Source organism: Pectinophora gossypiella, chromosome 4 (genome assembly GCF_024362695.1).
Source record: "Pectinophora gossypiella chromosome 4, ilPecGoss1.1, whole genome shotgun sequence".
Lineage (NCBI taxonomy): Eukaryota > Metazoa > Arthropoda > Insecta > Lepidoptera > Gelechiidae > Pectinophora > Pectinophora gossypiella.
This window is the reverse complement of record NC_065407.1, coordinates 14,704,797-14,728,798: the sequence shown is the minus strand read 5'-3', so window position 1 is coordinate 14,728,798 and position 24,002 is coordinate 14,704,797.

Sequence of the window (24,002 nt, the reverse complement as noted above, 5' to 3'; positions counted from 1 at the left end):
GGAGTGTTCATACTTAATGCTTGAATAAATATGTCAATTACTTTACTATAACCAGAGCTGAGTTTGTCTCAGATAGTCTAGAATGTCTACACAGCAATTTATATGACTAACCACATTATAGACTATATTGCAAAACGACTAGATATCATTTTCCATAAATCTTATTGTCCTCGTAAATAAATCTAATAAATTTTATTGAGTATAAAACGATTGATGAATGTGGAGGAAACAAGAGAAGTATGTCAGGATTGACAGGATCAAACAAATAGAATTCCATAATCTGCTTACCCCGGTGGGAAATAGGCGTGACTTTATGTATGTCATTGTCCTCGTCGCAAATTTACTTGATCGCAAAATCACAACATAGCGGTTTATCTAGTTTGTGTTTTGTTTCATAAATGTACAACGCTTGTCTGTATTTTGTTCATTCCTATCACCTAAGGAATAAAGTAAATCAAATTGACAGAGAATAAAACGAAATAAACAGTGCTTACTACAGACGTATTTACCGCCACAGCTGAATAAAGCCACGATCAGTTAGTTTTAATATAAGTACATTATACAGAAGACCAAAACGGATAGACAAAGCACAACTACGCAATAGTGAACCATGCAAGAAAAAGTTCTCTGACGCAAAGATTTAAGAACTGTCCCAGACAGTCGATATAACAACGCGTCAACTCAAAAAACAACGCTGATAAAACATTCACACACGACAGTGGAACTTTGTTCCCCCGAATTCAAGCGAGGGAGAATTCCAAATTTATTGGACACCTTCCGTTTCAATTTGGAAGGCTAGGAGATGGTGTCATTCCATAGGGACGACCCTCGGGTATTCGGCCTGACACCCGCAAATGGGTACGTAATGTTGTCAAACTTGTTTTGTGTTTCACACATCTTTGTTTCACTGGAAATTCTCCTCGATTCGGTGACGTGGAATCGCGAGCGTTGACCCGAGTGAAAAATACAGTGCTGAAAGGGACTGAATACTTGAAACAGGAACGGTAAAGAAAGCAAGAAGAAAATAATATATTTGTAATTAATTATTCTTACTACTATGTTTCAAAACAGACACTCTATCATACAATAAATTATAATATTTTATGTACTCATAACTTCCACCTTTTTATGTCTCGTGATTCATCTTGCGATGGATGTATTTCTGACAAAAACAATACGTATACATATTGTCATCTTGAATCCTGTTTTGACTTTCTACACCATGTAACTTCAGCTTTATTCCGTGATGACTAGTAGTAGGTACTTTTACTGGTACCTACATAAAAGTTAACCAAATATCTGCTTTATTTTATAGCAAACTTATAAAATATTTAAGTACTCAAAATTGCTGGTACTCGTAAAGTGCGCATTAATTTTTAAAATAACAGGCACAAGCTTATAAATTAATAGCAAATACCAAGAATATTATAATACAAAGTTTATCGAACCAATTATAATACTTAGAAAGGTTTATTATTTTATCATAAACTCAAATAACAAGTTTAATACCAACTTATTAGATAATAAATTCCAACATTATTAACTTTACTTTCATCACCCGCAGGTCAACGATAATAGGTATATATATATAAGTTAGAAAGCAACCCAGGAGGTGTTTGTGAAACTCAGTTTCTATTTTGCCAAATAGAATCCTATCCTATGATTGGCTAAGACGTCAATAAATTTAAGTACAGGAGTTGTCAGTTTCAACCAATCACATGATAGGATATTCATATGTCGATATAGATTCTATACTTTATAAACTGACAAAACGTGTCACTAGTAGGCCTCTGGCCAAATAAGAAACGGTAGAAATGATTATTATTCACAAAAATACTTAGTTATGACGTCATTTTTAAACGTGGTCAGCCAGGGGAAGTCTTCTATCGTGTGGGTTGTGAGGTGGATTACCAACCCCAACAACCCTGGTGTCAGGGTTATTATTGAGCCGCCATATGCCCCTGACATGACTCATGTAACGACTACTTACTTACATCAGTAATTAGTAGCCGGGACCAACGGCTTAACGTGCCTTCCGAAGCACGGATCATCTTACTTTTGGATCATCGGGTGATCAGTCTGTAATGTCCTAACCAAACTAGGGATCACAAAGGGTTTTTTGTGATTTGTCCCCACCGGGATTCGAACCCGGGACCTACAGATCGTGAGCACAACGCTCAACTACTGGACCACGGAGGCCGAGGAGAAGGAAAGTAAAACATTGCGAAGCATGTGCTCCGTACACCATGCGACGCATGCGTCACGATGTGTGTACCTTTGTACAGTTATATTCATGGCGTGCGCGTGTACTATGTGTCGCATACTTCACTGGTGCTAATTCCTGTAAACACCATCTAATTTTATTTTAAGTTATATCTGTCATTTTCTTATCCACCGAAAAGGAAAGGGACGGGTAATCGACAAACATAAAATTTATGGAACACACGTCAATTTTAAGCACAAATCTAAAACAACCGTATAAGAATTTTGCATTGGCTAATAACCCGACAGAATTAAGTTGACAGAACATGTCAAACGGTTTGCATACCAGCGAAATACCTTTTTGATTCGCCCGGGTTATTTATTCATTTACTCATTCTTCCTAAAAATAAGAGCTGTGAAACATCCGTTCTTTCCTTTCCGTACTATAACTTAAAGAAAAATTAGCAGGTGTCTGCAGGAATTGGGGCCTATACTGTGTACCTTCATATTCATGGCGAGCATGTGCTACGCAGTTATTTCATACACCACGGAACTTATTCGTCTTGAGCTTACAGATGCGCATTACATTTTCTTCCGGATTAAACCAACAATGAAATAATCACATCAGTCTTCCTTAGAAAGTCATTTTTCACGACAACAAAACAAAATGGCGAGGACTTAATTTCACAAGTTTGCAATGAGATTCTTAGTCTTGCAACAAATAGATCCAATCTATTTAATGTTGCCCCTAAAACTCGACTAATTGGGTAGTTGATGGAGACCAATTAATTTCAAAATAATTGAATAGGGCTGATTTAACACCTTCACGGTAGGGTTGTTCTAACTTTGTACTACTTAATTTTTATTAGCAATGATTTGTGCTTATTTTTGATGATTTTTATCGTATTTATCGTTAAATAAATTAGAGAGCTTACTTTAGAGGTTCAGGATTAAGATTCCGTTTAGGACATGTCAAATAGAAACACTTTGTGGCTTTCTCTCTTATTGGCTGTTATTTAGTTTGGATATTACACGTTGAAAACCTCTTTGTCCGAAAGTCAGATGATTTCTTTCTTCGGAGGACACCTTAAGGGTCCTGACTGATTATTAAATAGTAGCATCACTACATAGTATAAAACAAAGTCGCTTACGCTTAAATCTTTAAAACTACGCAACGGATTTTGATGCGTTTTTTTAATAGATAGAGTGATTCAAGAGAAAAGTTATATATATAATAACATCCATTAAATAGTGGAGAAATACTGTCATTTTTGAGGTTTTTAATAAATTATGTCGTAAATAATTTCATTTTTTCCTCAGCATTGCACCCGAGCGAAGCCGGGGCAGGTCGCTTGTAAGTTATAATTCGACAAAACGTAAATGCGACGTTGTTTTGAAGTATCTTTATCTTAACACATTTTTAACCGATTTTTAGATGTAACAGTACAATTAATTGAGTCAACTGAGAGCTACCCGCTGCAAAGAAGCGATAGGGTTAAGCGTCCCATTCTAATTTACTCGGTACTTCCTTTTAGTTTTACGGTCTCTTCATAGACTGGACAAATGGCTTTTGTTGAAGTTTAATCGCATTCCTAGCGGGATTATTGTGGAACTGCATTGAAGTTTAGAGCAGGATTGTCGCATTAATTCATAAGTTTTTTGTCGTTGCTGTGTTTTATATTAATAGTTGAGCGAAGATTTTTCTTTTAAATTCAAATAGGCATTTTATTTGTAAATATGGTGATCTAAACATGAATTCAAATTCACTTTGAAATTAGAACTATGTTTTATTATTCAATAATAATCGTATGTGAATGGCTAATAACAGTTCACTACTGTAAGTGTAGGTACACTAATGTAAGTGTAGGTACATTATTGTAAGTATAGGTATACTAATGTAAGTATAGGTACACTCCTGTAAGTAGAGGTACAATGAAACACTCTGTTATTAGCCATTTCGTATAAAATTATAGGAAAATAAATCTTACTTCGATATAATAAGTTTTAATTCGTGTTTGGATCGCAGATAATTGGTATCACGTAACTTCCAAGAATTTTACCCGGTTTATGGCAATAGGCTTGCCCTCTTTTACATGGAACTTCATCATGGCTGGCGAGGAGTGGGTGATAATATACCTACTATACACATTGGCCGAGCACCGAGGAGCTCGATGGCGCAGCAGTAAACGCGCTCGGTCTGCGATTGTTGAAGTTAAGCAACTTTCGCAAAGGCCGGTCATAGGATGGGTGACCACAAAAAAAAGTTTTCATCTCGAGCTCCTCCGTGCTTCAGAAGGCACGTTAAGCCGTTGGTCCCGGCTGCATTAGCAGTCATTAATAACCACCAATCCACACTGGGCCCGCGTAGTGGTTTAATGCCCGATCTCCCTATCCATCCATAGGGAAGGCCCGTGCCCCAGCAGTGGGGACGTTATTGGGCTGATGATGATTTTTACAACTTCATAATACTCTGCGTGGCTGCAATTCTTGTTATTTCTGCTCATATGCAATCCGACGCAAATCTACCACAAGCAAAAATAATAAGGTAGGTAGAGGTATTCATGACATTAAGTTTAGGTCGTGTTCTAAGTATGTCATAGCATTTTAAATGCTACAAAATAACAGTAAGTACATTCTAGCTTATGTAAAGTTAATAAAGACACAAAATTTTATTAGCTATTATTTTTTATAGCGCTGTAAGACCCCTAATTGCTTAACCCTTGTTTCGAAACAAAATGTTTTGAGGTTTATGCGATATAACTTCTTATGCTGAAAACAATGTTTGGTAGACGATGACCAGAGCGTTCCAGTCCAGAAAGCGACAGTGTTTGAAACCGCACCGAGGCAAGATTTTTGTCTCTTGATGTTTGGCTCTAAGCTTTGTTCTGTCCAACAATTTTAAAAGGGCGAATGCTTGATTTTCTGTTACAACTAAATCTTCATCCTGTTTTTCATAGAGTCCGCTTACCTAACCTGAAGATTTGACAGGTCCGGTTTTTACAGAAGCGACTGCCTGTCTACCTCCCAACCAGCGATGGGAAAAACAGTCCAATACAGGTTAGGCACATTCGAAAATGCATTTATCAGAAATATTTGTTTCATCACGATGTTTCCTTTACCGCTGAGCACGTGATAATCATTTATGATCCAAACATGAATTCGAAAATAAATACGACAATCATTGGTTTAGGCCTGTGCTGGATTCGAACCAACGACTTCAAAGTGAGAGGCAAGCGTTTACCAACTGGGCTACCACGGGTCCGGCACGGTTCGGTGAATGCTCACCTTTAAACAGCTACGGTAAACATAGCTTTATGCAGTTACGGTTGCGATATTTTATAGGTTCTTAAATGTGACTGTTATGATAGCTGATAACAGGTCGTATTTTTGGTACAACAATGCTCTAATTTAACTGGCAATTGTTGAAATAAATGGTTGCTTGTTGTGTTACGCTTTGATAGATAGATAAATACATGCTTGTGCTTGTTTTTATTCGTCAATACATATGCTGTGTTTATGTTTTTGTGCAATAAAAAAATATTGAGTGATTAATACACAACATACACACACACAGTTGGCTCGACCATTATAGACGGCAATACGTTTCACCACCTATCACGTTTGTCTAACAGGAAGTTAGATGAGCTGCGGATACTTAGTTCATCTTGCAGTGGACTTCTACCTCTGACTGCCCCAATTGGTAGACATGACCTTATGTATGACATGTGTGTTCGATAAGTATGACAAGGTTGTAAAGTGGGTGTATGATATTGCTCACGACTGTACCTATTTTCTAGTTGCATACTTTTTAGAACGTGTTTTTTTCCGGAGTAGGGTTTTAGTTTTAAACTTATTTTTTTTACTTTAGACATGCAATCGAGACATACTGTCACCACCAGTTCCAAACTAAAGCTTTTAGCAGATTTTTAGTGAAATTTTGCGATTCATTCCACACGCAGTATTTCATTCGACGAGTGCTTGTGTCGCCACTTGAGCTAGATCCAAACCACAGACTGTTACCGATATAATAGTTGTATAGCCTAATACTTTTATTCTTCTCCTATCGTGTGGGTTGTGAGGTGAATTACCAACCTCATCAACCCTGGTGTCAGGGTTACTATTGAGCCGCCAAAGACCCCTGACATGACTCATATAACGACTACGTACTTACATCAGTAAGTAGTAACCGGGACCAACGGCTTAACGTGTCTTCCGAAGCACGGATCGTCTTACTTTCGGACAATCAGGTGATCAGTCTGTAATGTCCTAACCGAACTAGGGACCACATAGTAATTTTTGTGATATGTCCCCACCGGGAATCGAACCCAGGACCTTCGGATCGTGAGCCCAACGCTCAACCAGTGGACTACGGAGGCCGTTAATACTTTTATTAATAATAAATTAATAAGTTTGGAAATAATAATTTATCAACGCATTAACCCAATTAGTTTTTTGCGCTTTCAAATAAATTATTGTTTGCAATTATTACTATTATGTTGACAAAATAATAAAATAAATGTATTACAATAAATGTAAATATGGTAAGTTGATAAATTACCCACTCTGAACCTGCGTGCGTGTATTGATAAATGTGGAGGAAGCAAGAAAAGTGTGCCAGGTTCGAAGTTTGTATGTTAGGGCATTACATACGGATCATCCAATTGTCCAAAAGCAAATTGATGAAAGTTGATAACCCACCTCACGACCCTCACGACAGTAGAAAGAATAAAAGATTTTGTATCGTCCTAAAGACTCGCATGTCTAGATGAAGTAATCTGTGGTCCGAACGCATCTAGCCAGGTTTGGCAACGAGAGGACTCATTTCCTATTGACCCCGATACACATGGCGATGGATGAACAAGATTTTGCAAAACTTTTACGAATATGGGACTTTGTGTTTCAATTTATGAGAAGAGACTCCAAACTTTCTTCAATTCCGAGTTGGAGAGTTATATGGGTTAGAAATTCTGAAGTATACTAGCGTTTTATTTCCACGAGTAGTTTAGTTTTTACTACATATAAGGTATAGGTTTCTTACTTTCCCGACGACCCGATTACTCTAGCCATACAGGCAGCCAATCAGCTCGCGACACCAAACACTTCAGGACCCCGATACCGACCCCGCCGACGTGGTCGACGATTTCCCTCAATCAGCGCTTATAGCTATCGACCCGCAAGGGTCGATTAATTCTTTCAAATATTTTTCCTCTCAGACGACGTCCTGAGCCGAGGTTCGCGCCTAACTGGGCACCCTCAGGCCTGTTGTTTTAAACGTTGTACCAGGTGAGAGCCTTCCCATTTGTCCGGCCAAGTATTTAATATCATCTGCGGCAAATCTACATAAGACACGAGAAAAAAATCATAACTCGAAAGTTTATGCGGACTTCTGAGTTAATTCGTTTGGGCTTTGGAGTAGGAGGCAGCTCCGAGGGTGGGGGCTTAGGTTTCATCATTCATCGTCATCACCTTACATCATTTCATTAATCATGATCAAGAAAAAATACATAAGACTTGGCTGTATGGTCATAGTTCCCTTTGCCTTGCTCTTCGAGGAAAACCAAAACAAAAAGAAAATCTGTATGATATGCACGCGTGAACAAGTAAGTACTTATTATTCGAAAATCAGAAAAGTCAGAAATAAATTCTCCTGAATCCCATCCCTGCAAAATATATAGAAAATAAACTTCAACAAAGCTGAAAGTATTAGTTATAAATGTTATACTTATAAATCTCTGTTCAGACAGAGTATCCTCGACTTATCTAAGTAGTGACCAGATTAATGTCGTATATGAATGCTGCTAGCCGGAGTCATAATTTATCGTCTATCGCAAGGGACCACTCTCCGATGATCCTGCTAAAGTATCGACGCAATTCCTCCGCTAGAGGCCCATTTACTAAAGGGTTGGGGCAGAAATTTGTTTTTAAAAAAAATGGTCCGGTTATATGGTGTTTACTGTACGGAAATTGGTCGATGGAACGGTCGTGATGGAAATGTTTTTAACTAGAATATTTTGTTACTGAAGTTTGTAGTGTGAGTTTGAATTCCGGCTTGGGCTTTAAACCAGTGAATTCGACTTTATTCATGTTATGATCATGGATAACTGCCTCGTGTACTAGATGCAAGATAAATTATGAAATTCTGATTACTGAATAAAGACAGATCTGAAACTGACAAAAACCATTTTCTTTTTTCTATTTAACTTATTCATGAATTTTAACCAAAAGAAAAACCTATTAATAAGTTCGACATTTTATCACGTTTTTCTACGACGTCACAGCTTGGTTTTTTACACAAGTTCCGTAGTACATACTAATATAAACTCACGCCTATTTGTCACCGAGGTAAGCAGAGTCTACAGAATTCCATAAAGAACGAAGTAAAGTAAGGGAAGTGTAGTAAGTGAAGTTCCATGGTGATATCGTGTTTCGCCGTTTAGTAAAAAGTAACTGATTTGACTAGTTGGAACCTACCCTATTGATATCACGCGGTGTCCAGGATTTGTGCCCTTTAAGGATATATCCACCCACACGATAGAAGAAGAAGAATAACCCTCAGCTAAAATGCCAGTCGTGCAGCACCAGTGCCGCTGGTGCCTCAACTTCTGCCCGTGGCGGCGCCGTGCCGTTCCACGGCGGCCGGTGCCGCGCCGCAGACATAATAAATAATAATAATAATAAAAATGTTTATTTCTCCACTTAAAAAACAAAAGAAAACAATTTTTTTTCTTAGTAGGCTAACATTGTGATGCAAGTGTATTTTAAGGGAGCTGGTGATTGTAAAATGATTTCCCTTGTACTACAGGTCACCAGGCCCCAACCCTTGGTAATTATTTAATATATTCTAATGTGTCACTAAGTAGCTACAAATATTAGAGAAATTTATAATTATATAATCCAAATATATATATAAAAAAAACAGAAATAAAGGAAGAAATTAAATAAGGGAAAAACTGACAGGAAACTTCGAGATACGCAAGTGTGTGTGTGTGTGTGTTCTTCTGGGTTATTATTGCTGGTACCCAACGATAGCCGTCACCCGCCATTCACTTCTAGGACAGGCAAAGACAAATTAGTGGAAAATTAACTAACGCATTAACCAAGACATGTGTCCACGGCCTTACAACAACATCTACAACTCCTTTAAAAGCTGCTACAAAAACGATGAATAAATATTTTAATAAAGATAGTAAGATACCAATAGGGATAAGGCACCGGTTATAAAACTGTAAGTTTGTCGTATACTGTCGCACTTTCCAGCTCCAAACTCCGAAACCACAGAAAAACAATACACTAACGAATCGCTGAACACACGATAGTTTTAATAGATCACACCGAAATTACTTTGAAGCTGTAATTAGGCATTATAATATTTAGTCGTTAAGGCCACATCAACGTTATGGATTAGTCTTTGCCTAATCATTTTCATCAATTTTAATGTACCTTTCATGGTTCATATCATGCCAGTCTTATCGCAATTTATCGTTTGTTATAATAATTACTATATTAACTTCATAAAAATTATAAAATAAATGAAACTTTTTAACTAAATTGTGTTACACCCACACGTAGGTATTTCTATATACTTCCTCGAAATAATTATAGAAATGTCTGTTTTTTATTTATGTAAAAATGACGATTTTTGGACGTTATTGTTCATAATTATCATTATTATTATTATTCATAGTTTGTTATTGAAGATCAAAATGACGAGGATAGAGTTTTAAAAGATTGTGGTTGAAGAACTTTAAAGAATATATTTTTAATATGGGATAGGAATTACGGTCCTCGCTAGGCATTGAATAACGACGATCTCGATTCAATGAAATATTGCCTCTATGGCTAGAGTAATCGGTTCGTCGGCAAGTAATCGGGTCGTCGGTAGTTGGCTGACTACCTATCACGTTGGTCTAACAGAAAGCTCGGTGAGGCAAGGATACAGTTCATCTTGCGATGGATGTACCTCTGACTACCCCTATTGGGATACAATCGTAAGCTTATATTATGTTTCATGTGCAGTTAAGAGTTGTTAATTGTATTGAAGGGCGTTGTTGGACGCTAACAAGGCAACCGTATTACAATTTTTTTTTTTTATTATTATATCTACTGTATCTATTTCTCTTTTGTTTTGTATTTCATATTTCCTGTTTGTGCAAGAAATTATTTGTTATGTTATGTTAAGTAGACATGTCGCCAGACTTTATGTCGCCGAGCTCCATGTTTCACTGTATACATCGTAATCCAGTGACACACGTCGCTTGGCGACATAATTCGTCCCTGACAAAGCATAAGGGCGTATCTCAGTTTTCCTAACTTTTCAGGAGAGCGTAAAAACTGTTTTTTTCTCCGAGTTCCTCAGGTTTTCAGTTCATAAAATCTAAAGTAATATAGATACAGTCATGAAATTTATAAGGTGGATAAAGGTTGAATTAAGGCATAGATTTATAGTTCTTACACTTCCGGAAAATGCATGGTTTCCTGAAAAAAAGGCCTGAAAGTCACTAACGCCCCTTTGTGGCGCCTCTCTTAATAGGTATGGAGAGTTGAATATGGGTGCAAGTGGAAAGTGTTACTAATTATCCTATATTTTAAATAAAACAAATTCATTACGAACGGCAAATTATTTATGTTTGATATCGAAAACACAATTTGTCATCATTTAAAAACACTTCAAAAATACGGAACGTAGGAACATAAGAAGTTAAAACGTGCGTGTGTGTGTGTGTACGCGTTTGTATGTATGTATGTGTTTGTTTGTATATAAAAGCGATTGCGTGTGTGTGTGTGTGTGTGTTTAAATGTACTTTCATGTGTAATATCGTGTACAAAAAAAAAAACAATAAAGATCTAAGATCTGTGCAATTAAGAAACAAAATATTCTTAAAACTAGAGATCAAAATTTCAGACAGACCTTAGCTACAATACATTATCTTATGTTATAAGTAGATATTATATGTTATACTTTTACTTATACATAAATTCCAGGACTGACCATTGAACTTGGCACCCATTTAGATCTCACTTCTTTTGTCGTTGAAGTCAACAACCAAGGCATTTATCATAATATTGAACTTGGCTCTCATATCACATTTATGTTTTTGAAAAAAAGAAAATTGCCAGTTTTTTATGTATTCCTTTGTATTCATCTAATTACCTATCTGCATACCAAATTTTAACTCTCTTGGTCATCTGAAACTGGGTTAGAGTTTTAATATATAGCTCGGTCAGTCAGTCAATGATAAAAATGAGTATTTTTGGACATTAATATCTAAATAACCGTTTCGAGATAAGCTTATGAAATTTAGAACACATATGTACCTCGCTTGTCTCTATATATGAGCCAAATTTGATACGTTTATGTGAAAAAGTTTTTGATTTATGAGGATGTCAAAAGTGGCTCCAAATGGTTCATGGTTGTTCACACGGTGTGGTTCGCCAGTTCTGTTTCTTGAACTTGGCTTGACACGCTACCGCGTGTCTAGATAGAGCATCGATGATACGAGCTGAATACTTCATTCATTCAATCTGTGACTTCCCATGATTGCGGTACATATACATCGTTTCCGTAGCCTATGTTGTGCAATTTTTTGGATCCATGCGTTGTACATTGTAGATCGTCTTCTTCGAAATGCACTTTGCAGAGAAGAACGGAGCATCCAAAACATGCATGCATGTTTTTTTCTGTTGTGATATCTAAGACTGGTTGTATGGTATTAGAAAAATTTGGGTTGTCTGTACGAAGCATTGCTGTGTCTTTTTCTATAGATTCAAGCCTGCTTAAATCACGTAAATCTTCATCGTCGAAATTAGTTAAGCTGGAAGTAATAAAACTGGCAATTGCCATCATACTGTCTGAGGTTTTTACTTCAGCTGTCGACAGTGCAATGAATGAAACAGAAAGATGGTTTATGTTGTCATAATCATTTTCATTATCTTCTTTATTAGAAGTCAAAGGATTACCTGAATTTTTACAACTTACCTGTGAGTTGGACATACGATGGAAAATTTTACTTGGAGGCACTTAAAAATCTATATATTTTGTTAATAACACCGGAAGATATTTACTTCATGCGGGTGCAAGTAAACAAATAAACGATAATGAAGTCACTGAGTAAGGGCGTATCTCAAGTTGAAGAAGTACGACATAATGGCGTATTTCAATTACGTCCTTTTGCATTGCTCTTTTTTTTCGTGATTTGAGATAAGCCCTTCCCTTAAATTCTTAAATACTGTGTTTAGAGCTACACCCTTTTGCGACGTTGTAGATCTCGTTTAGACGATCAAAATGGTATAAATAACTCATTTTTGCAAAAAACTGAGATACGCCCTTATGCGGTGTCAGGGACGAATTGTTGACTAGTGGGAACGAGGCTTTAGCAATACTTGAAACAGTTTTCATTTTTAAAACGTTTTTAAATTTCATCCTGTTTTAGTCACAATTCCAAGCGTTATATTTCTCTCAAATCTGCAAGCTCAGAGAGCTTGAAATGTGTTGAAATGTAGACAATGACAGTTTTTACTATAACTGTACTACCCTTGGATCCAGATTCAAATATTCTCAGTTATGACAGACCGGAGGCCAGCCAACCGCTGCCCAATTAAAGAGTTCGCAACAGGTATACGTATCGATTAGATTACTAACCAGTTTACAAAACAAAAGTTCAGTCGAATTGTATGATAATTGGATTCAATTTTACTTGGCTGTCAAATACTTAAACCCACGTTCATCCCTGGTTTATTTTTTATTCTTCAGGTCGGTAAAGTTTATCTTACTAACCTTCAAAAACAAGTACCTATGTCATTGTTCAGCCTCCGTGGTCTAGTGGTTAGAGCGTTAGGCTCACGATCTGGAGGTCCGGGTTCGATTCCCGATGGGGACATTGTCGAAATCACTTTGTGAGACTGTCCTTTGTTTGGTAAGGACTTTTCAGGCTTGAATCACCTGATTGTCCGAAAAAGTAAGCTGATTCCGTGCTTCGGAGGGCACGTTAAGCCGTTGGTCCCGGCTATTAGCCGTAAAAACACCGCCACCAACCCGCAGTGGAGCAGCGTGGTGGAGTATGCTCCATACCCCCTCCGGTTGATTGAGGGGAGGCCTGTGCCCAGCAGTGGGACGTATATAGGCAGTTTATGTATGTCATTGTTACAAACAAAGTACACGAATACTTATATCTGAAATAAATGTTTCCATTTCATTCAATTACAAAAATAACACATAACATAATCATAAGCTCACGACTATAACCTAATTGGGGTAGTCAAAGGTACATCCATCACAAGATGAACAAAGAACAAAAAAATACACGCATTTAAAAGCGTATGGTGACGAAACTATATAGCAGAACGTATGTTTCCCTAACATCGGAAGTCCCAAGGTGTGTGCCATGTAAAGGAAATACGAAAGGTGCTGCAAAGGTGACTTTACTGTCTTTTTATAGCTCATACAATACACACCTTATCCAACGCCAGACTCCTAGTTTATAGGTGTCCCCCACTTTCTTCTGAAATGTGAATGTTTTTGCATCTAGTTTTCTCTAACTGAAAGTAGAATTTCTTTTTCATTTTATATTATATTATTGTTTTCAATCCAGGTAAAAAAGGTGTTCTCAATTCATATTTGGAATGAAATTAATTGAATGAAAGCAACGATATTATTAGTTCACCAAAATAAATAATCTGCATGTTTCTAAGAGACGTATTACATCTATCCACCAATCATTCGTCAATCATGCCTTTTATGCAAACAAAATAAATACCTTATTATTCAGTAATAATAAGGTATTTATTTTTCTATGGATGGTGTGATCGTGGTATTTCCACGGTATTCCGTCAATCAGCATACGACCCTACAAATAAAATTATTGTCGACGAAGTTTAGACCAATCGGCCTTATACTACACTGCGATCGTTATTTGTAGGGTCGTATGCTGATTGACGGAATACCGTGGGAATACCAAGGTAAAACCACGATCACTAAATAGAACAGATTTGAATAAGTAGAGTGACCCTTTTAACAGAATAGTCACGTTTTTGGCATAAAAGTCACAAGAGAAACAGACCAATAGTACCACTGCTACTCCAGCCTACAATTTTGTGTAAATTATTTCGCATATTTACTGTCGTGGGGACAATAAAATTGTGTCAGTGGGGATGTGAGCCAAATTTTACTTTTGGCAAAAATTCGCTTGTAGGTACGAAATGCGTAATGTACAGTGTAAGCGAAAATTTTGAATTATTGTTTTTGGCATTAAATGTAATTCGGGTGACATTGTGTTTTGTATTGCGGCGTGTTGGTTTGGCATAAAATTTTGGTGGATTAAACGTTTTAATGTTTAACGTTATCTTTCACAGCAATGTTTAAAAATCGTAATATTGTTTCTTAAATTTTGTCAGAATATAATAATGCCGCAGCTAGTCATCTGCATAACACCAGTAACAGTTGGTTCGACCATTTAAGAATTTTTTTGTTAAGTAACTAATTCGCGTTGACAATACGACAATGCTGCGTTCTAAGACTCAAATTGCGGACGTGGTCTACGCAGGCGCCAAGTTAAAGTGGGATTGGGCAGATCACGTCTGTCGGATGCCTAACGACCTGTGGGCTAAGATCACCACAGAATGGTCTCCGAATAGAGACAGACGCAGTCGTGACAGACCGAGGCGTAGATGGCGCGACGACTTGGATGCTTTCCTGGAAGGCTGGCCGGAGGAAGCACTGGAGGGAAAGTCCTGGAAGAAATGGAGGGAGGCCTTTGCCCAGCAGTGGGACACTTTAGGCTAGATAAGATAAGATAAGAATACGGCAATAATGTTATGATAACATAATTAAGATCATGACTAAGTATATTCCCTATTAGGGTACACCCATTCATCGCAAGACCAACTAAGTACTCTCGTTTCACCAAGCTTTCTGTTAGACCAACGTGATAGGTGGTGAGCCGTATCGTTATTATGGTCGAGCCAACTGTGTTAGTCAAAACTGCAGGTGAATTACCAACCTCATCGACCCTGGTGTCAGGGTTATTATTCAGCCGGAAAAGGCCCCTGACATGGCTCACGTAACGATTACTCACTTACATCAGTAAGTATTAACCGGGCCGTGCCTTCCGAAGCACGGATCATCTTACTTTTTTGGACAATCAGGTGATCAGCCTGTATTGTCCTAAGCAAACTAGGGACCACAAAGTTATTTTTGTGATATGTCCCCACCGGGATCCCCAGACCACAGAGGCCGTTACACTTTAATAACATGCAAATTAATAACATAGGTAATTCACTTTGTAAATATCAGTAAAATAATTGTCAGTACCTATTTCATAATAAGTATTTCAAATTAATAAATTCACTGACCTGCCTTCGCTCGTCTGCATTCAAAGTAAAGCATCCATTGTATCTCCCAGTTTCCGAGCGGCTTGGCAAAATAAATATGGACGATGATTTCAACGTGTTTGTTTTCCCTTCCAATGTTTGTTCCTAAATGCTTATTTAGAACATTCGTTTTTACACTTACTATCTAATATTTATAATCTGTAACTTGGTGTGGAGTTATTAAAACTCTACATTTAGGTATGAACTTCCAGAGGTGTGTGTGGAAGGTCAGACAGACAGTCTGATTGGCTTCTGTAGAAAACCAGACCCGTAAGAAACCGTAAGCAGACCCTGTGAAAGCGGGATATGGAGTTGGATTAGGTATGAACTTTTTTTAAATGAATACATCTGGCAATAAGTTACCATAAATCATTCTAATCGGAATTCCTAACTTAATTGTGCTGAAAAATCTTAAATTTCATGGTAACAAAAAATAAAATGTAAGAAGTCACTTGCGCCATCTGTTGAGAATCACATGAACTTTTATAACATAGTAGAGATGGTAGAGATTGAAACCCACCACGAACAAAATTAACTTGTTAAGTAAAGCTCCGTAGTTCTAAAGAACAACACTAGATGGCGTTAAACTTATTTTTTTCGTGTTTAGTTTGATGAACTTTGAAAAACTATTTAGCGATAAGTATTAATGTTATAAATTGAAGAATCATGATTTCATAAAATGCGTGCCATAATAAGTTTCATTTTTATTATTCACTCATGTTTAGTAAGTACTTACTTGCTTTTAAAATGTCATAATTTTTTAAAAGAGTCAATATTTTGATTGGTGGTTGAAACGTTTACACGAGTAACTACTAGTTTATTTACGTAGGTATAATTTGAGAAGGTGAAATCGCACATCTATTGTACATTGTAAGGTTTATCCTTGAGATTCTTCACTTGGCTGCAACCTGCAAGGTTCTAAACGAAAAACATGGATAATAAATAACCATCTATCTGACAGCAGGCCTCGAGGCAAAATCACTTTTTGTTGGTGGCAAAGCCTTTTTCATGAGCTGACTGTCCCGATTCGGGCACCAAGTCATAAGTACATTCATTGTATGATAAACAACTTACCCACGCCTCATCGAGCTTTCTGTTAGACCAAAGTCACACCCCGGAAACTTCATACAAACAACCTCGTTTTACACAGACACTCTGTGCACTACACCTTGACATTATCGTACTCGCGTCGGACGCCGTAGGATTCTAGTCTAAACTATGTTCGAGGGGGTGTGAGGTAAACCTAGCTCAGACGCTGGTGGGGAGCGGAGACTTGCCGTACTATACGTAGCGTAGCGTACGTATTATTCCTTATTCTATGCCAAAGTGAAAAGTTCCCATTGAGTACTTATTTACGGAAGGTATGTAGCCAAATGTGTCTACCAATATCCGGCCCCATATATCGTCCGACAATTGTCCTTTAGGTCTACTTACCACATTTTTTTTGTAAATGATAATAAGTATTCCAAAATGATGATCAGCCAGTTTTTTTCTTCACCTCTATGGTTTATCTTGTAGATGATATGTGGCTTTGCCTACCCCAATAAGGATACAGGCATACACTTTGCGTATACTTAACATAAGTATCCTTAATAACTTAAGATAATAAGGAATCATCCTATAAGAAAAAAACGATTATAGTTCAGTGGGGACCCCGGTGGGGACATATCACAAAAATCGCTCTGTGATCCCTAGTTTGGTTAGGACAGTACAGGCTGATCACTTGATTGTCCAAAAAAGTAAGATGATGATGATGTAAGCAAGTAGTCGTTGAGCCATATCAGGCGCCTTTGGCGGTTCAATAATAACCCTGACACCAGAGTTGATGAGGTTGGTAATTCACCATACAACCCACAGGATAGAAGAAGTCCAGTAAGTAACAAGCACAATTTAATCCCAGTCAACATCGAATCAAATTGAATGGATAATGTGAATGCGTTCAAATATTGACTGTGGTCGTGTATTTATTTGCTTAAGTGGTTCCATCACAATCACATGACATGATCGCTCACGAGGCACGGGACACGATATATGTACGGCGTCACCATACTAATTGGTGCGCGAGAATCTTGTGATTGCTCTTTGCCCTTAGCCGTAGATACTCATAGGTCATTAAACTTATAGAAGTGTAAACTTGAAAAAGCGGAAAAGCGGTATATAAAGCGAAAGTTGATGGTAGGGCTGGCAGAGAAAGACCGAGAAGGACTTACATTGACCAAATTGGAGATGTCCTTAGAAAAGGTTTAATACGATCTATTATGAACCGGCGTGCGTGTATGAAGCGATTGATGAATGTGGAGGAAGCAAGAGAAGTGTGTCAGGATCGAAGCAAATGGAATTCTATAGTCTCTGCTTACCCCGGTGGGAAATAGGCGTGAGTTTATGTATGTATATAAGTGTAAACTTATAAACCTCACACTGGCCTATTCTAAGTTTTCGCAAGAATACAGTCATGAGTAATAATATCATGTACTTACCCACTTTAGGACCCTGTCGCACTATCATAATTTTGTCATTTATGGTTTCATTTGTCAAAAAACTGAATGTGACATGGTATCAAAGTGTATACATATTATTACTCGTGAAGTCGTATCCGTGCGATGCCCTCAACGCTCCCCGTTTGTCCGCGTATTTTGCGCATGCGCAACGTCTTCTTATAGTAGGTATCTTCTTATATCTCTTTCTAAAATTTATCTAAAAAGAAATCAGAATCATTTATTCAACGTAATTATCATGGATAAACTTGTTGAAGGTCAATGTAACATTTTTGAATTTACGTCATTTCGCAAGGTATTATGGCTGAGGAGAAGAAATGACAAAGAGCTTTACTACCTAGCCTTTAGGCGAGTACAAGAAAGAACAATATGGAAAAGAAAAACAACCATTGTCCTTAGTATTAAAGATATTAAAGATTGTTTACAATGGTAACATTCCCACTTTGGGAACATACCCGCCAACAGCATTATCACTGCACGCAATAGACAAACTGATTTCAATCCAAAAAGGAACAATTTTTTATCCGACGTGAAATACATTTTGTGTTTTTTTAAGAAATTCACAGTATTACGGACAAAGCGTCGCCTTACCTATTGTATAAACCACATAAGCGCCTTATTGAAAAATCATATTATTATTCTGATGTACTTTTCTCCAAAAAAAATCTCGATTTCTTTTTATGAATTACATTCCGGGTAAAAAATTGAGGCCTAAAATTTTATGTTTTCTATGACGTCACATTGTGCTTTTTCATACAAATTCCATAATATTTTTGTTTTGGGAACTCGCCTAATTATCTAATCATTTAAATTGATTGACACAGATCACATGAATCGAATCAACTGCATTGAATCATTGATATATTGTTACTATAGTATTGAATGAATCATTACAGACAATCTCGTTGACAAATAGAAGAACCGCGTGACTTGAATCGATTTAAAATTAAGCTCACTCGTTTAGTGCATGTTTACAGTTAAAGTTGAATTAATATAAATAGGATCAAGCCACGACCAGCAGGCGTGACCTCAGTTCGCTAAATGATTTTAATTGTCCGCCAAGGGCTTTAGAGGTCTACAAGAATTGGTTGCACATGCCTTTCACAAAGTCACGTGAGTCGTATGATGGATTTGTTGTTATGGATGATGTATGTATTTATAAGTGAAAGGTAAGAAGGAGGTATGGATGACAGAGGATTTCATTACGTATGTGAAGTGCCAATGGCAATGGTTGACTTCTATGAACAGACGTTTACAATGTTCCAGTCGAGTAGTTAATGCCATTTGCGTCAAGTCTACAGTAACTTATGTCTAAAAAATCTCTTCATGTATCTTTGCTTAATTACTAAATTAATTTTTTTAACTTTTATTTTGTCAGAAGTTTAATACCTATCCCGCCGGCGTGGTCGACGATTTCCTTCATTCAGCGCTTACCGCTAACGACCCGCTTGGGTCGATTAAATCTTTCAAATATAACTCTCTCAGATGACGTCGTGAACCAAGCGCAGACGTCGCGACGCCTCGCAGACCTGTTGTACTAGGTGAGAGCCTCCAGCGCTCCCCATTTGTCCAGCCAGTAGTACTGCTATCCGCGGCAAATCTACAATAAGTCACATTAAAAATAAACTTATTTTGACGTAGGTATTTGCGTTTCGATAACCTATCAATATTCTAGTCTATATGTCGACGACAGCAAAACCTATACTTCCTACCTGTGATTGAGACGACTGTATTCCCAAAAACAAATGTTACTTTTTTATATACTCAAAAAAAAAAATTTTCAAAAAAAAAAAATCAAACATCGAATGTTACTTATATTCCACTTTATCTAATTTATCGCGTCCCTCCTGACATGCTACAGCCACTGAAGTAATACAATAGAAGACCCAAGTAAACCCAAGTTCGTGATCTGTTTGAAGGGAATTGGAAAATTTTATCACATTAGAACCACTTCGCAGTAACGGTCTAATACATTGTGCATATGATAAGTACAGGATTTGATATAAGAAAATTATATTTACCGTTTATCTTCACTTTGAAACGAGTTAATTCCAAGGTAAGAAGCTTATCACGTGTCGTTACATTATAAAGATGACATTGTTTCATCCGAATGCTTTCGTTTGTGTTGGCTACTAACAACTGCATGCATTGCCCATTCACTAAATTACCCAATTTTACTCTCCTTTCTATATCTTCATCATATTTACCATTCCCTGTTTTTTTTTTGACGTGACTTATTGTAGATTTGCCGCAGATGGCATTAACTACTTGGCCGGACAAATGGGAAGCGCTAAAGGCTCTCACCCGGTTTAAGACAACAGGCCTGAAGGCCCAGTTGGGCGCGAACCTCGGATCAGGTCGTCTGAAAGGAAAAATATTTGAAAGAATTAATCGATCCTAGTGGGTCGATAGCGATAAGCGCTGATTGAGGGAAATCGTCGACCACGCCGGCGGGGTCTGTATCGGGGTTCCTATTCCCTGTAAACATAGTACTCAAATACACAAATGAATTCCACTGTTCAACTTTTTCATTCCTAATCGTAAAACGTAGATATAACGATTGAATAAATGAGAACGTTAAATCCTTAACACTTAGGACTACTCTGGAATATAACAAGACATACCTACCTGTCACCTCGGTAATCAACCCAAGTCCGAATGCAAACGAATGCTAATTTCCATGTTCATGAATTATATTACATATCATGTATAAAAATTTTACTTCAGAGCTAGGTACTTTATTATTGATTTTTTTATTTCCGCGTGAACAATCAGCAATTCTGAATTCAAATTCTGATACAACATGGAAATTAGCATTCCTTTGTACTTAATAGGAAATACGATTATTGTCAAGAGACATTATTAAAATAGCAGCCAGACTTGTGCTCAGTTAGGCCCTTTTATCTCAGAACATCCACCATCGCCTTATGATCATTTCAATGCACATCATCTATGTTTTTTTGTAATTGTTCTGTGAAAATTTTAAGTGATGTTATTGTCTTGTTTTTGTATGTGGCGTACTTTTATATAAAAAAAAAATCTATTCTATTTTATCAAAAATCAAACAGAAATCAGTGAAAATCTGTTATTCGAGCCCTATCTCCTACATACTACAGTGGATAAAAGGATTAGGATAAAAGGATTAGAAGAAGAGAATTTATTTTAAAATATTTGGTTTTATAATGAAGGCTAAATTAAAGTTTTATTTAGCTTGACCCTGTATATTTGTCATCTCTGTCCAGGTATTATTTCCTGTCAAATGACAGATGATGAATTATAAAAAAGTTTTTACTTGTTTGGAACTTTTCACGGAACTTTTTTTTCTAATTATTCAACGCCATCTATTGATAACTTTGAATATTGAAGACAGCAAAAGCGGAACTAAGCATACATTTAGCGCGTGCAGCTAAGTAGATATCTACAAAAATATCTAGTACGTTCAAAGATTTGTGAACTACTTACATGGAATATAATACTAAAGAGGACAAAACCGCGACTAAAAGCTTGCCTCTCAATAAATTTACACCAACAACTAAACTAACACAACAAATAAGTGATATCTAACATGTACAAAATGAATTAGGACCTGTACATGTTTAGAATAAACTGGTGGATAACTGAAACGTGAAAACAAGTTACGATACTTTAGTTTTGCTTTAACTTTGACTCAGACTGGTGGTTTTATGGGCTTCAAAAGTAAGTACCTACTTATGAGTTATTAATTTATGTTAAGTGTAGTTTTCACAGTTGACTCGACCATTATTAACGACGGTTGGTCTAACAGAAAGCTCGGTGAAACGAGAGTACTTAGTTTGTCTTGCGATGGATGAATGTAGCGATCTACACGAGCTCATTCCACCATCCCCCTTTTATCTTCGGACTTCCAGACGTACGGCCGGGTTCCATCCCTATTTGGTGGATATCCCAACTATTCTCACAAAGCGCTTCGCTTCGTCCTTCATTATACACACTGATAGGGAGTGGAATTCTTTGCCAAATGCATATAACCCGGTTGCTTTCAAGGCCAGAGTGAAAAAGCACCTTCTGGGCGAGCTCGCTCCATCTTAGGCCTCGTCAATGCCTTCGGACAAGTCTAGGGCCCAGAGCAAACCCATTAAAGGTAAAAAAAAAAATGTAGCGTAATAAGGAATATACTTAGTCGTGATCTTAATTATGTCGTATTGTCAACTCGAATTAGTTACCTAACAAAAAATGACTAAAATAAAGGCGTGCTTTCGACTATATTTCCAACTGGAGTAAGCAGAGGTACATCAATCGAAAGCTGAACCAAATTTTCGAATTCGAATCTCGGGATTCGAACCATTGACACTACCATATAAGGCAGGGGTTGTCCGAACCAAGCTATCATGGATTTTTACTTTACCTGTGTTTAAATATTTTTACTTTACCTGTGTTTAAATATTTTTACTTTACCTGTGTTTAAATATTGATCAGATTAATTCGTTTAATAACCGATGTAGAAACCGCGCGATTAGTTTATTTTGCCTACTTCCACAGTCTAATGTCGTACGGCATTTTGCTGTGGGGTCATGCTGCAGATGTGAACAGCATTTTTGTTCTGCAAAAGCGGGCCATTCGGGCGATTTACAAATTGGGACCCAAGATGTCACTTAGAAATAAATTTAAAGAAATTAATATTTTAACTATGGCATCACAATATATCTTTGAAAACTTAATATATGTAAAAAAACATATAGGATTATTTGCAAAAAATAGCGATCGGCACATTGTTAATACCCGGAATAAAAATAAACTTGCTTTACAAGTCAGTCGATTACATAAGATTACTAAATCTTTTAAGGGGCAATGTATACGTTTTTACAATAAGATTCCCATTGACATTCAGAATTTGCCTTTCAACTGCTTTAAGAAAGTAGTTAAACAAAAACTTTACAAAAAAGGTTATTATAAAGTTAGTGATTATTTAGAAGATATGAATGCATGGGATTAACTGTCTGAGAACTGATATTAGGCAGCTAAATTACTCAATTGTAAATCAATATTTTATGTTTATTTTTATTTTTTTAAAAGAACGTCTAGGGCCCTGTGCCGAGGTTTTTCTTGCAGCTTCTTTTCCCCGGCTATACAGGTTGTGAGAAGCTGCAGTAGTTTTAGGCGGATGAGACGTTCGTTATGTAAAAATTGACGATTCAAAGTGTAACTATGTTACCTACTGAATAAAGATATTTTTGAATTTGAATTTGAATTTGATCAATGTGTTTCGACACTGTAGTTTGAAAGCGTGTAAGTGATCTGATTTACTCTGACTAATAAGTGTCAGAACATTTGAACCTAATAACAAATGCTTATAACCCGGGTGAAGAGCTCGGTGGCGCAGCGGTAAACGCGCTCGGTCTGCGATTGTTGAAGTAAAGCAACTTTCCCAGAGGCCGGTCATAGGATGGGTGACCACCAAAAAAGTTTTCATCTCGAGCTCCTCCGTGCTTCGGAAGACACGTTAAGCCGTTGGTCCCGGCTGCATTAGCAGTCGTTAATAACCACCAATCCACACTGGGCCCGATCGGGCCTTAAACCGTGGTGGTTTAAGGCCCGATCTCCCTATCCATCCATAGGGAAGGCCCGTGCCCCAGCAGTGGGGACGTTAATTGGCTGTTGATGATGATGAACAAATGCTTATTAAGATATGTAACTCAGTTTTCTTAATAAAATTATTGGTCGACCGAGATTTTTTATCGAGCTCAAAATAAAAAGAAATATTTATAAAAGACATAACTATGAAAATTGCCGAAAGATTTCTGGCCAAAAATTTTCTGTACTTTTAAAAATGTGCAAGTTAGTTGACTCACCGCCGCCATCGCTGATTTTTGCAAGAAGTTTTAAAGCGTCTTAAGTCTCTTCTGACAGCCCTTTAAAAATGCAATGTCAGTAGGTTCTTTACAACACCCCTCGGTTATATGA